Raw genomic sequence first — 14,719 nt, 5'->3', positions numbered from 1 at the left:
CTCTCCAAAGGCAAAGGAAACAAAAGTGAAAATGAACGTCTGGGACTTCATCAAGATCAAAAGCTTTTGCACAGCAAAGGAAACAAAGAGGCAACCCACGGAATGGGAGAAGATATTTGCAAATGACAGTACAGAAAAAGGGCTGATAACTCAACACTCAAAAAACAGATCATCATATCAAAAAATGGGCAGAAGACATGAACAGACACTTCTGCAAAGAAGACATACAAATGGCTAACAGACATGAAAAAATGTTCATCATCATTAGCCATCAGGGAGAGTCAAATCAAAACCACATTGAAGTACCACCTTACACCAGTCAGAATGGCCAAAATCAATAAGACAGTAAACAACAAGTGTTGGAGAGGATGTGGAGAAAGGGGAACCCTCTTACACTGTTGGCAGGAATGCAAGTTGGTGCAGCCACTTTGGAAAATAGTGCGGAGATTCCTTAAGAAATTAAAAATAGAGCTACCGTATGACCCTGCCATTGACTACTGGGTATTTACCCCAAAGATACAGATGTAGTGAAAAGAAAGGCCATTTGTACCCCAATGTTCATGGCAGCAATAGCCACAGTCACCAAACTGTGGAAAGAGCCAAAATGCTAAACAGAAAAATGGATAAAGAAGGTATGTTCCATGTATACAATGGAGTAGTATGTATTATGTATGTATATATATCAGAGTGTTGTGATGGATGCAGAAAGGATAATTACCCAAATTTTTTATCAACATGGATGGGACTAGAGGAGATTATGCTGAGTGAAATAAGTCAAGCAGAGAGAGTCAATTATCATATGGTTTCACTTACTTGTGGAACATAAGGAATAACACGGAGGACATGGGGAGATGGAGAGGAGAAGTGAGTTGGGGGAAATCAGAGGGGGAGATGAACCATGAGACTGTGAACGCTGAGAAAAACTGGGGGTTTTGGAAGGGGGGGTGGGGGGTATTAAGGAGGACACATATTGCATGGAGCACTGAGTGTGGTATATAAACAATTTTTAAAAAAGTAAAAAAACAAAAATAACAGTTATTAACTTTATTCTAATGAGAAACTGAATTATCATGTGTACCTAAACAACTTCCCTGGCAAAAAATAAACAATAAATGGCTCCACATTGAAAATTTAAGAATATGAAGTCAAAATGTGAATTTACAGTAAAGCTTTCAAAACAGATCTTAACCACATTCCATAAAGGGTTTTAGAATCCCAAAATCAAAGCTGGTAACATGTGGGTAACACCACTGAGCTGTGATAATATAAATTACTTGTCTGGAAGAGATAGCCAGCATGCAAGTTATCTTTTTTTTTTTTATTTTAAATTTTATTTTTTATAAACATATATTTTTATCCCCAGGTGTACAGGTCTGTGAATCGCCAGGTTTACACACTTCACAGCACTCACCATAGCACATACCCTCCCCAATATCCATAACCCCACCCCCCTCCCCCAACCCCCCTCCCCCCATCAACCCTCAGTTTGTTTTGTGAGATTAAGATTCACTTATGGTTTGTCTCCCTCCCAATCCCATCTTGTTTCATTTACTCTTCTCCTACCCGCTTAACCCCCCATGTTACATCTCCTCTCCATCATATCAGGGAGATCATATGATAGTTGTCTTTCTCTGATTGACTTATTTCGCTAAGCATAATACCCTCTAGTTCCATCCACGTCGTCGCAAACGGCAAGATTTCATTTCTTTTGATGGCTGCATAGTATTCCATTGTGAATATATACCACATCTTCTTTATCCATTCATCTGTTGATGAACATCTAGGTTCTTTCCATAGTTTGGCTATTGTAGACATTGCTGCTATAAACATTTGGGTGCACGTGACCCTTCGGATCACTACGTTTGTATCTTTAGGGTAAATACCCAGCAGTGCAATTGCTGGGTCATAGGGTAGTTCTATTTTCAACATTTTGAGGAAACTCCATGCTGTTTTCCACAGTGGTTGCACCAGCTTGCATTCCCACCAACAGGGTAGGAGGTTCCCCTTTTCCGCATCCTCGCCAGCATCTGTCATTTCCTGACTTGTTAATTTTAGCCATTCTGACTGGTGTGAGGTGATATCTCATGGTGGTTTTGATTTGTATTTCCCTGATGCCGAGTGATGTGGAGCACTTTTTCATGTGTCTGATGGCCATCTGGATGTCTTCTTTGCAGAAATGTCTGTTCATGTCCTCTGCCCATTTCTTGATTGGATTATTTGTTCTTTGGGTGTTGAGTTTGCTAAGTTCTTTATAGATTTTGGACACTAGCCCTTTATCTGATATGTCATTTGCAAATATCTTCTCCCATTCAGTCGGTTGTCTTTTCGTTTTGTTCACTGTTTCCTTTGCTGTGCAAAAGCTTTTGATCTTGATAAAATCCCAAAAGTTCATTTTTGCCCTTGCTTCCCTTGCCTTTGGTGATATTCCTAGGAAGATGTTGCTGCGGCTGAGGTCGAAGAGGTTGCTGCCTGTGTTCTCCTCAAGGATTTTGATCGATTCCTTTCTCACATTGAGGTCCTTCATCCATTTTGAGTTTATTTTCGTGTGTGGTGTGAGGAAATGATCCAATTTCATTTTTCTGCATGTGGCTGTCCAATTTTCCCAACACCATTTATTGAAGAGGCTGTCTTTTTTCCATTGGACATTCTTTCCTGCTTTGTCGAAGATGAGTTGACCATAGAGTTGAGGGTCCATTTCTGGGCTCTCTATTCTGTTCCATTGATCTATGTGTCTGTTTTTGTGCCAGTACCATGCAGTCTTGATGATGACAGCTTTGTAATAGAGCTTGAAGTCCGGAATTGTGATGCCACCAACTTTGGCTTTCTTTTTCAATATTCCTTTGGCTATTCGAGGTCTTTTCTGGTTCCATATAAATTTTAGGATTATTTGTTCCATTTCTTTGAAAAAAATGGATGGTACTTTGATAGGAATTGCATTAAATGTGTAGATTGTTTTAGGTAGCATAGACATTTTCACAATATTTATTCTTCCAATCCAGGAGCATGGAACATTTTTCCATTTCTTTGTGTCTTCTTCAATTTCTTTCATGAGTACTTTATAGTTTTCTGAGTATAGATTCTGAGTCTCTTTGGTTAGGTTTATTCCTAGGTATCTTATAGTTTTGGGTGCAATTGTAAATGGGATGGACTCCTTAATTTCTCTTTCTTCTGTCTTGTTGTTGGTGTAGAGAAATGCAACTGATTTCTGTGCATTGATTTTATATCCTGACACTTTACTGAATTCCTGTACAAGTTCTAGAAGTTTTGGAGTGGAGTCTTTTGGGTTTTCCACATAGAGTATCAAATCATCTGCGAAGAGTGATAGTTTGACTTCTTCTTTGCGGATTTGGATGCCTTTAATTTCCCTTTGTTGTCTGATTGCTGAGGCTAGGACTTCTAGTACTATGTTGAATAGCAGTGGTGATAACGGACATCCCTGCCGTGTTCCTGACCTTAGCGGAAAAGCTTTCAGTTTTTCTCCATTGAGAATGATATTTGCGATGGGTTTTTCATAGATGGCTTTGATAATATTGAGGTATGTGCCATCTATCCCTATACTTTGAAGAGTTTTGATCAGGAAGGGATGCTGTGCTTTGTCAAATGCTTTTTCAGCATCTATGGAGAGTATCATATGGTTCTTGTTCTTTCTTTTATTAATGTGTTGTATCACATTGATTGATTTGCGGATGTTGAACCAACCTTGCAGCCCTGGAATAAATCCCACTTGGTCATGGTGAATAATCCTTTTAATGTACTGTTGAATCCTATTGGCTAGTATTTTGGCGAGAATTTTTGCATCTGTGTTCATCAAGGATATTGGTCTCTAGTTCTCTTTTTTGATGGGATCTTTGTCTGGTTTTGGGATCAAGGTGATGCTGGCCTCATAGAATGAGTTTGGAAGTTTTCCTTCCATTTCTATTTTTTGGAAGAGTTTCAGGAGAATAGGAATTAGTTCTTCTTTAAATGTTTGGTAGAATTCCCCCGGGAAGCCGTCTGGCCCTGGGCTTTTGTTTGTTTGGAGATTTTTGATGACTGTTTCAATCTCTTTACTGGTTATGGGTCTGTTCAGGCTTTCTATTTCTTCCTGGTTCAGTTGTGGTAGTTTATATGTCTCTAGGAATGCATCCATTTCTTCCAGATTGTCAAATTTGTTGGCGTAGAGTTGCTCATAGTATGTTCTTATAATTGTCTGTATTTCTTTGGTGTTCGTTGTGATCTCTCCTCTTTCATTCATGATTTTATTGATTTGGGTCCTTTCTCTTTTCTTTTTGATAAGTCTGCCCAGGGGTTTATCAATCTTATTAATTCTTTCAAAGAACCAGCTCCTAGTTTCGTTGATTTGTTCTATTGTTTTTTTGGTTTCTATTTCATTGATTTCTGCTCTGATCTTTATGATTTCCCTTCTCCTGCTGGGTTTAGGGTTTCTTTCTTGTTCTTTCTCCAGCTCCTTTAGGTGTAGGGTTAGGTTGTGTACCTGAGACCTTTCTTGTTTCTTGAGAAAGGCTTGTACCGCTATATATTTTCCTCTCAGGACTGCCTTTGTTGTGTCCCACAGATTCTGAACCGTTGTGTTTTCATTATCGTTTGTTCCATAAATTTTTTCAATTCTTCTTTAATTTCCTGGTTGACCCATTCATTCTTTGGAAGGATGCTGTTTAGTCTCCATGTATTTGGGTTCTTTCCAAATTTCCTCTTGTTATTGAGTTCTAGCTTCAGAGCATTGTGGTCTGAAAATATGCAGGGAATGATCCCAATCTTTTGATACCGGTTGAGACCTGATTTAGGACCAAGAATGTGATCTATTCTGGAGAATGTTCCATGTGCACTAGAGAAGAAGGTGTATTCTGTTGCTTTGGGATGAAATGTTCTGAATATATCTGTGATGTCCATCTGGTCCAGTGTGTCATTTAAGGCCTTGATTTCCTTGTTGATCTTTTGCTTGGATGATCTGTCCATTTCAGTGAGGGGAGTGTTAAAATCCCCTACTATTATTGTATTATTGTCGATGTGTTTCTTTGATTTTGTTATTAATTGGTTTATATAGTTGGCTGCTCCCGCGTTAGGGGCATAGATATTTAAAATTGTTACATCTTCTTGTTGGACAGTTCCTTTGAGTATGATATAGTGTCCTTCCTCATCTCTTATTATAGTCTTTGGCTTAAAATCTAATTGATCTGATATAAGGATTGCCACTCCTGCTTTCTTCTGATGTCCATTAGCATGGTAAATTCTTTTCCACCCCCTCACTTTATGAGACTGACCCACCCCCTCATTTTAAACCTGGAGGTGTCTTCGGGTTTAAGATGCGTTTCTTGTAGGCAACATATAGATGGGTTTTGTTTTTTTATCCATTCTGATACCCTGTGTCTTTTGTTTGGGGCATTTAGCTCATTAACATTCAGGGTAAGTATTGAGAGATATGAATTTAGTGCCGTTGTATTGCCTGTAAGGTGACTATTATTGTATATTGTCTCTGTTTCTTTCTGATCTACTACTTTTAGGGTCTCTCTTTGCTTAGAGGACCCCTTTCAATATTTCCTGTAGAGCTGGTTTGGTGTTTGCAAATTCTTTCAGTTTTTGTTTGTCCTGGAAGCTTTTAATCTCTCCTTCTATTTTCAATGATAGCCTAGCTGGATATAGTATTTTTGGCTGCATGTTTTTCTCATTTAGTACTCTGAATATATCATGCCAGCTCTTTCTGGCCTGCCAGGTCTCTGTGGATAAATCTGCTGCCAGTCTAATATTTTTACCATTGTACGTTACAAACTTCTTTTCCCGGGCTGCTTTCAGGATCTTTTCTTTGTCACTAAGACTTGTCAATTTTACTATTAGTTGACGGGGTGTGGACCTATTCTTATTGATCTTGAGGGGGGTTCTCTGAACCTCTTGGATTTTGATGCTTGTTCCCTCTGCCATATTGGGGTAATTCTCTCCAATAATTCTCTCCAACATACCTTCTGCTCCCCTCTCTGTTTCCTCTTCCTCTGCAATCCCAATTATTCTAATGTTGTTTCATCTTATGGTATCACTTATCTCTCGAATTCTCCCCTCATGGTCCAGTAGCTGTTTGTTCCTCTTTTGCTCAGCTTCTTTATTCTCTGTCATTTGGTCTTCTATATCGCTAATTCTTTCTTCTTCCTCATTTATCCTAGCAGTGAGAGCCTCCATTTTTTATTGCACCTCATTAATAGCTTTTTTGATTTCAACTTGGTTAGATTTTAGTTCTTTTATTTCTCCAGAAAGGGCTTTTATATCTCCCGAGAGGGTTGCTTTAATATCTTCCATGCCTTTTTCATGCCCGGCTAGAACCTTGAGAATCATCATTCTGAACTCTATATCTGACATATTACCAATGTCTGTATTGATTAGGTCCCTAGCCTTTGGTACTGCTTCTTGTTCTTTTTTTTTTGTGGTGAATTTTTCCGCCTTGTCATTTTGTCCAGGTAAGAGTATATGAAGGAGCAAGTAAAATACTAAAAGGGTGGCAACAACCCTAGGAAAATATGCTTTAGCCAAATCAGAAGAGATCCCAAATCATGAGGGGGGAGAAAGGGGATAAAAAGGGGTTCAGAAAGAAAAAAAAAAACCTATTATAAAAAGAAAGCCGATAAAGAAAAAACATAAAAAGGAAAATATATATATATATATGTATATATACATATACATATATATATATATATATATATATATATATATATATATTAAACTATTTAAAAAAACGTTAAAAAAGAAACGGTAAAAGTTAAAAAAAATAGCAGAAGAAGAGAAAAAAAAATTGAAAAAGAAAAAAAATTAAATTAACTGCAAGGCTAAAGAATCATGGGGAGAAAGCCATGAGTTCCGTGCTTTGCTTTCTTCTCTGGAATTCCGCCATTCTCCTTGGTATTGAAACTGCACTCCTTGGTAGGTGAACTTGGTCCTGGCTGGGTTTCTCGTTGATCTTCTGAGGGAGGGACCTGTTGTAGTGATTCTCAAGCGTCTTTGCCCCAGGCGGAGTTGCACCGCCCTTACCCGGGGCCGGGCTGAGTAATCCGCTCGGGTTTGCTGGGTTTGCTTTCGGGAGCTTTTTTCCCTGAGCGCTTTCCGTAGAGTTCTGGAAAACGGGAATGAAGATGGAGGCCTCCCCGTCTCCGGCCCGGAGGAGCCGAGAGCCCGGGGCCCCACTCCTCAGTGCGCCCTCAGAGAACAGCGCCCAATGACTCCCGTCACCCTGGCCTCCGGCCGCGCTCCGAGCTGACCGAGCCTGCGACCGGTTCAAGGTAACCCCGAGCTTAGAGCTTACTCCTCGGCTCTGTCTCTGTAGCCGGCTTCCCTGTTCTAATACCGGTAAGCTCTGCGACACTCAGACACCCCCGATCCTTCTGTGACCCTGTGGGACCTGAGGCCGCGCTGACCCCGCCTGGGCTTCACCCCAGTTAAGCCTCTGGAGCGATGTCCCTCAGCGGAACAGACTTTTAATAGTCCCGATTTTGTGCTCCATTGCTCTGCCGCTCGCCGGGAGCCGGGCCCTCCCCCCGCGGTATCTTCCCGTCGCTTTGGATTCACTTCTCCGCCAGTCCTACCTTTCAGATAGTGGTTGATTTTCTGTTTCTAGAATTGCTATTCTTCTTCTCTTCAATCTCCCGTTGGATTTGTAGGTGTTTGCAATCTTTAGATAAGCTATTTAGCTGATCTCCCACTGCCTGAAGTAGTCTCAGCCTGCTACTTCTCCGCCATCTTGACTCCTCCCCCTCGCAAGTTATCTTTTAAGTTCTTTTTCCTTAAGACCTACTTTTTTTTTTTCCTTTAAAAGACAATTTACCTATCACCTCAATTCTCCCTCCTTCCTTTGTTTCTGGCCCCATGCAGTTAGGAGCTCTAACTTCTGCACCAACTGTGCTGTCGACTACAATGTTTTATATGCTCTCTTTTAATTGTTCTCTGATTAATCTCTTCCACTGAAATCTATCTTCCTTAACTGTCCATCCTGGGTGTCTGTCCCAGGATGCCCAGGCATTCACCAAATATTTGAGGAAGGAGGTGAGGGCCAAAAGAAGCATGAAAATTTTCCCTCAAAGGAAATCCTGATATCCAGAGTGCTCCTTCTTGGAGTCATAATTTGCATTGACTATTAATAGAATACTTTTGCATGTGAAATGTTTCATTCCTTAGCAACCATATATTCTGGAGTTATAAACTCAGTCCTGATTTCAAATTTTTGTCTCATTGTCAGACCAAGTCAGATTATGTCTTGATACTCAGCTGGTTCTAAAAATACGGTTACCATATCCACTCTGCATGTTTTGCTTGTTCATTTTTTACCAGCATGAAGTCTCTCCCTAAGGGATATGAAGGGAGTAAATGTTGTTTCACCCTCTTAAAATAGCAACTGTATATCCAACCATCAAACTCTTGCTAGAGATGTAACTAGTCAGTTGGAAAGAGGCATTTAAACTCTTTCGAAAGCTCAATACAAACTCTTAAAAAATAAAGTCTTTGTGGGAAGGAAGATATTTTGTGTGAATTTGATTCCTTTTCTCCATTTTTCATTACTCTTTCATTTCCTTTCTGTTGTTTACAGTTTACTAGGTTATTTTTCCTCCTTTTCAGCTCATCAGTGTTAGAGTTACCTTATTTGCTTCGTGAAAGCAGTACAGAGCAGGGAGACTAATTACTCCCTGAGCCTCATCTACACGGTGTCTAAAATATGATCATCAGACTGACGGATTTTAAACTCTGAAGATTTTTGCAGAAAAATCCTTTAATAAGTGCAAATCTCATAACTCTTTCTATGAAAAAGAAAGTCTCATTTCCAAGAAAAACACTGTTCAACTTGAGCTCTTGGTTCCTCCTGTTGGATTTTGTCCCATCAAATATCCCCTTCTATTTTCCATCCCTCTATCTTTACCTCTATGACCACATCCTGTAAGTGTGCTCAAACAGTATTTTGTTAAAATAAAAAAAAAGAACAATTTAAAAAATAAAACCCCAACTTATTTTGTACTATCTTCTCATCAACATCTTGTAATTTTTTTCTTCTCTTGACCAAACTGTTCAGTCTCCTTATTTCTTAAATATTTAACTATGCTAGTACAGTTTCTGCTGAGTACACCACTGAAATGTTCATATATAGATCACCAGTGATCTCTTAATTGTGATTTCTAGTGACTTTATTCAACCCACTCATGCTGCATTCACTTTTGCTTTCTCAAGCTCTTTATTCCTTGCTTCTGTAGAGACTACCTTCTCCTAGCTCTATTTTTCTGCCTATCATTTGTCTCTGACTTTCATTCTTCTCTGTACTCCTTAGATATCAATATTTTCCCTTCCTCATCTACTCTTTTTTTTTTACTCTATTTTCTCTTCTTGAGCAATCACATCCATGCCTATGTCTTTAACTCCCACCCCTGTGTTAGCAACCCCCTGAATCTATATCTACAGCTTTAACAAGGGTCTGAGCATCATGTCTATATTCTCCCATGCCTATCCACCATTTCTACATGGAGGACCTAAATGTCAACATATCAAAAAGTGAACTTGTTACCTGCCCATCCTTAACTTATGTCTCTGACTTGATTGATACCATACAGTTGTTTAAGGCAGAAATCTGAACATCATCTTTGACTCCTCTTTGCCTTCTACCTTCCACATTCACTTGGATACCAAATATGATGATATCTATAAAATATTTTCTCTAACCGTCCTCTCCTCTTCAATTTCTGACACAGAATTTTTCTCATCTAGATTATAACACAATTATCTCAAAATTGTGTTCTTGTTCCCTTTTTTATTCTATCCTCCTAACTATACCTAGAGTTGTTTTAATGAAGGCTAACCCTGCTACCTCACCAGTTGGCTTTCAACAAAGGAAGTGCTTCAAACAATTTATTATAATCTTATCTGGGCTGTACCTTTTTTTTTTTTTAATATCACTTCTCTCCAACCCTTCTAGGTGATCAGAATTTATCCATCCTAAAATGGCCAGCTCAACTTACAATATATGATTGAGGAATCACTGAACATTCCCTAGTGAATCCAGCAGGAAATTGCTCTTCTTGAAATGCCCTAAATCACTTTGTAGAGGTATGGCATTCAGCACGGGTCCTATGGTACGTTGTCTGAAATTTAAAAATGTACCTGGTCTTCTGTATTAAAAAAAAAAAATGTGTTCTAGCTTCACCCATGCTTACCTGGGGTCCTTTTTTCTTTTTTCCTTTTTTTATTCCTCCTAGAAGAGATCCTCCCCAAGAACTTACAAAACAAGACCATTTTAAGAGATAGACTATGACATTTTCTTTATGCCATTCAGGTTTGCATGAACTGTTGTGGTAGAGTATCAGTTATATAAATTAATGCTTCTAACTTCTGGTTTCAAAAGTTGAATGTCAGTAGCTGTCTCACATCCTAATTAAAGCGAGTATGTGGTAAATCCAACTGTCACAGTTCTTCAAATCAACTAAATGCTTTTGAGATATGTTAAGGTAGGTTCTTCAGCCTAAACAACTGAAGGGGGGAAAATGCCTTTCCTTTTTCTCTGTACTTGGGAAAAAATGACTCCTTCAAACCTTGTATGAGTAACATGACATTAATTTCTCTTAACTGAAAGTTTTTTTTCTGTCTTACCTATAGACTATACCTCTACTCAATGGATTGCTAACAAGATTGTCCTTATAACTACAGAATTTTAAAATTAGAATGAATTTCAGAAACCATACAGTACCACTCCAGCTCGTTTTTTCAAGTGGGAAAACTGAGGCAATGTGCCATGTTCCCTGACGTTATCTGGGGACACATGAGGATTGAGAAGCTTTTTTTTTTTTTTTTTAAGGCAGTGTCTCCTGAAAACCCTCATTAAAAAAATAAGTAAGTATAATAACTGGACTGAGAAGGAACTTTGGGCTTTTTAGCTCCGTCTATTGGCTGACTAACCATGAAACCGGACAGAGTAGGATTCAGTCAGGGGTAGAAGAAACAAAACACAGAACTGATGTTCAGGAATTATTCTGTTAAAAGCCGCCTTTATACCCTGTCTCGCTCTGGCTTCCCTGTTCTGCTGTCTGCATTACTGCATCTATCCACTGTTAGGTGATGTGAATGTGGTCTGTTCAGTGAACTGGAGTGAGTACCTGTTGAGCATTAATCAGTGGGGACACAATTCCCTCAGCCATTTGCATGAGGTGCGGGAGGGCCCTCCAAGCAACTACAAGAAGAGAGGGGGCACTGGCTGGGTTAAAGAGGTGAGCTTGTCTCGTTTGCATGGATCGATGGTTTGTGAAGGCAGACAATCACAATAGAAGAGCATCACAAGACAATAAAATAGGCCTATTTTAGAAAATGGCAGTTAAATTCTATTTTTTTTTTTTTTTTTTTTGCCTTCCTCCTGGCTGCGGCTTGAATTCTCTTTCAAATTTTATTAAGGTTCAGAGACAGGTGAGTTTCAAAAGAGGCCCGATGGCACAAGAGTGACCCTGTGCCCTCCCGGGGATGCTCTAGAGAATGAGGGTGACCAGCAGCACCTGCTTCAATCTGTACTTCATCGTGACCTGGGTCACCTGCCCAGAAACTCTTCCAGAAACCTCCTAGATAGCACCTTGCCTTAATTTCACAAGCGTAGCACCTAGCTGAACTTTCCGTGGTAGAGGCACTACATTCTTAATCATATTTATTAATCACTTCTATGCGATTTGCCCTTCTGGCCCTCATTATTCTTTTAATTTTCTATTAAGTCTGATTTGTTAACCATAATTGTAGAGATAACTCTGAGGAGAGAGAAACCCCGTAAGAGATGAATGCTGCGGAATGAAAGGCCACAGCCTCAAACGCCCACTTCTCCTTGTTATCTGCCATCATAAATCTAAAAATAGCTGCTCGCTCTTACTGAATTCAGCCAGAGGACAGCCCACCTTTGCACTCTGTGTACACATTAAGAAGTTAGAGGTTTCAGTTTAGTTTTCAAATTGTTGCAGGGCGAGATGTAACAGTTACAACTTTCATTTAAAAGGTATTTTTAAATTTAGAAAGTGTTGGGTTGGTGGGCGGTGGGGGGAGGTGAGGGGGCCTCCAACTCCCAAACTTTATTACTTTAATTGTTCTGACTCCATTAATAAACTCCCATCTCAACTCCTGCTGCCCTACGGATTTGGTAAATATAACTGGCAACAACAGATTCTTCTATAAAATAGGGAAAAAAAAAAAAACAACTTTGCAAATTGTTTTAGGAAACAATTTTAGAACTAAAAGGAAGCTACAACTAGTTTACATTGTCTATTTTCTTATCTAAGACATCTGATGCATATGTTGTAATTTGCTTTGTAATTGCTGGAAAAGATGAAAATAGTAGATTGATTCTCATTAATGTATTAACTAGTGAGTCATATCACTACTTACATTAAGAAGAAAAGGTGAGACAGATCAGAAACTTGAACATAAAGCTTAGCCTCCGTACATCACCACCTTTTGATAAGATTATATGTAAAACGTAAGCATAAAGTCTAAAATGTTAAAGAAAAATTCTGAATGTTCATTTATCACTACCAATTGGTCACCTATATTTATGGATTACTGCATGCCTTAATACAACAGGATATTTGCTTGTATGACTGCACGCTGTCTCAAGGCCCATTCAAACATATGGAATCATTTGTGTCCTCAAGATTCAAAACATTAAGTAGATCAGTCAAGTATGTTGCCCATATTAGGCAAAGGGGCACTCAGAGCCATTTCCTAATTACTGGGTAGCTGTTCTGAAAGCAAAGAGAGGTAATTCTCAAAATGTGGTCCCCTGAGCAGTAGATTGGCATCAGCTGGGAATTTGTTAGGAAAGTACATCATCAGGCCCCACCCAAACTACAGAATCAAAAAGTCCAGGGATGGAACTCAGCAATGTGTGTTCTGATGTATACTGAAGTTCAAGAACTATCAGTGTAAAGTATTATTTCCTTTAAAACAGTGCTCTTTCAATCCCCCTGTTGCCAGCAAGTATAAAGTTAAAAGGATAATGCTCAGAAAAATATGATAGGGGTTCATTTCTGTCCTCTCCAGTGGGGATTTGCTTAGCTGAAGACTAAGTCCTTACAGCTAATAGGTTTTACAATGAATTTCAATCAGGTACATGCATATACTTTTGGATCAGATGCAGTTTCTAACTCTTCAAATTCAACATTAAAAAAATGAAAAAGGATATAGACAATGATTTTTGAAACAAAAGAGTAGTTAAATTGCTCATGAAAATATACACATGTTTAGGATAGGTGGTGTTATGTTCCAGATTCCATGGCCCTGTTCAGGAAAGTTTATCATGGTGAAATGCATCAAGAAATTCAATTATGTTTTTGAGACACAGCAATGAAAATAATATTGCCACTGTGCCTAATTAGTTTGCTTTGTGGCCGACAGAATTAAGAGAATTTGGTAAGTGAACAAATGCCCTTATTTCCCCTAAATGTCTTAATGATGACTAACTTCTAGCATATGAAATACTGTCAGGAAGTTAGCAGGGTTATGGATAATTATGAATTCTATTGTTCAGATGATTGTGCCAATACAATATTGTGAAGGAGTAATGCCTCTTCCGTTTACAGAGCATGGTCATAATTCTTCTAAATCAATTACAAGTTCTCCAGAGCTCTATAACAAATACCTACGACTTCCTGAAATGAAATGAAATTTTGGAATATCTGATTTTCTTTTTCATGTACTTATACAAATTAGATTGCAGATCAAGGAAATGCAACAGAGTCCTTTTCGTAGGCTGTAACAATATATTTTTAAGAAAAAATGAATACAGGTTGTATATTTATTTGCAGTTGCTCTACACTGAATTATACTAAGTTATACTGAGTTTAATAAGCTATTAAAATAACGTAAACCAAAGTACATCCCTTTTACTTTTGAGGTATTTGAGCTATGTGAGAATGATAAAACGATCATTCACCAGTAATGAAAATTATTACCTGGCATCCCAACAATATTTTTGCCATTACTATGTCTTAAAAGGACTGATAATGCAGCAGGGCGATTGTGGGGCACATAATTTAACTTCCAGCACAATACCAGGGCTTAGCTACTTCATCTGGTTTAGTTAATGTGTCCCAAAACAATATGCACATGAAAATCACATGAGATGCTTTATTAAAGAAACACACACACACATACACACACCCAATAGACTCCAGGCCTCGTTTCTAAGATTATATTCGCTTCATGGCCCATGTGACTTATTATGTTCTTTATATTGTTTACAGTGATCAGAGTTGTCATGCCAAAACATGCTCCTCATTTTTACACAAGGAAGTGTGTGGGAAAGTCACAATAGAGGAAAAGAAATTCAGTAGTTTGCTTTTCTCTTTTCAAGTAGGGCGCTAGATAAAAAAAAGAAAAGTGTGCCTACATGACGTCCAGGATATCATGCATGCAGGTGGTAACAGGATCTGGTTAGGACTGCCTGGGGAGTCCCCGACAGGAAACAACCTCACCCATAGACTCAGAGAGTTAGGCCAACTTGGACTCCAGAAAAAGAAGTTTTTGTTTTGTTTGTTTGTTTGTTTTTCTCACCTTAAGGAAAAAAAAAAAAAAAGGTTTTCAACATATTTGTTTCCAGAGGGAAGAGAGGCTGATCCTATTAGGAGAGAAGACCTACCCCAACAGTGGAGGTTCAAGCGGCAGAGAGCTACAGCATCAAGCAACCGGGCCTGCGAGGGGTGAGCACTTGGCAGGGGTGGGAGAGGCGAGCCATGCTGCT

The 14,719-nt window shown here is 38.9% G+C and overlaps 1 protein-coding gene across 1 annotated transcript in view; it reads right to left on the bottom strand.

Moving 5' to 3' along the window:
• UNC13C (unc-13 homolog C) overlaps positions 1-14,719 on the bottom strand; it is a 611,946-nt gene that overhangs the window by 109,255 nt on the left and 487,972 nt on the right. The window lies entirely within an intron of this gene.

This window comes from Lutra lutra, chromosome 7, assembly GCF_902655055.1.
Source record: "Lutra lutra chromosome 7, mLutLut1.2, whole genome shotgun sequence".
Taxonomy (NCBI): domain Eukaryota; kingdom Metazoa; phylum Chordata; class Mammalia; order Carnivora; family Mustelidae; genus Lutra; species Lutra lutra.
The sequence above is the reverse complement of the archived record's forward strand: the minus strand, read 5'-3'. Positions and strand labels throughout refer to the sequence as shown.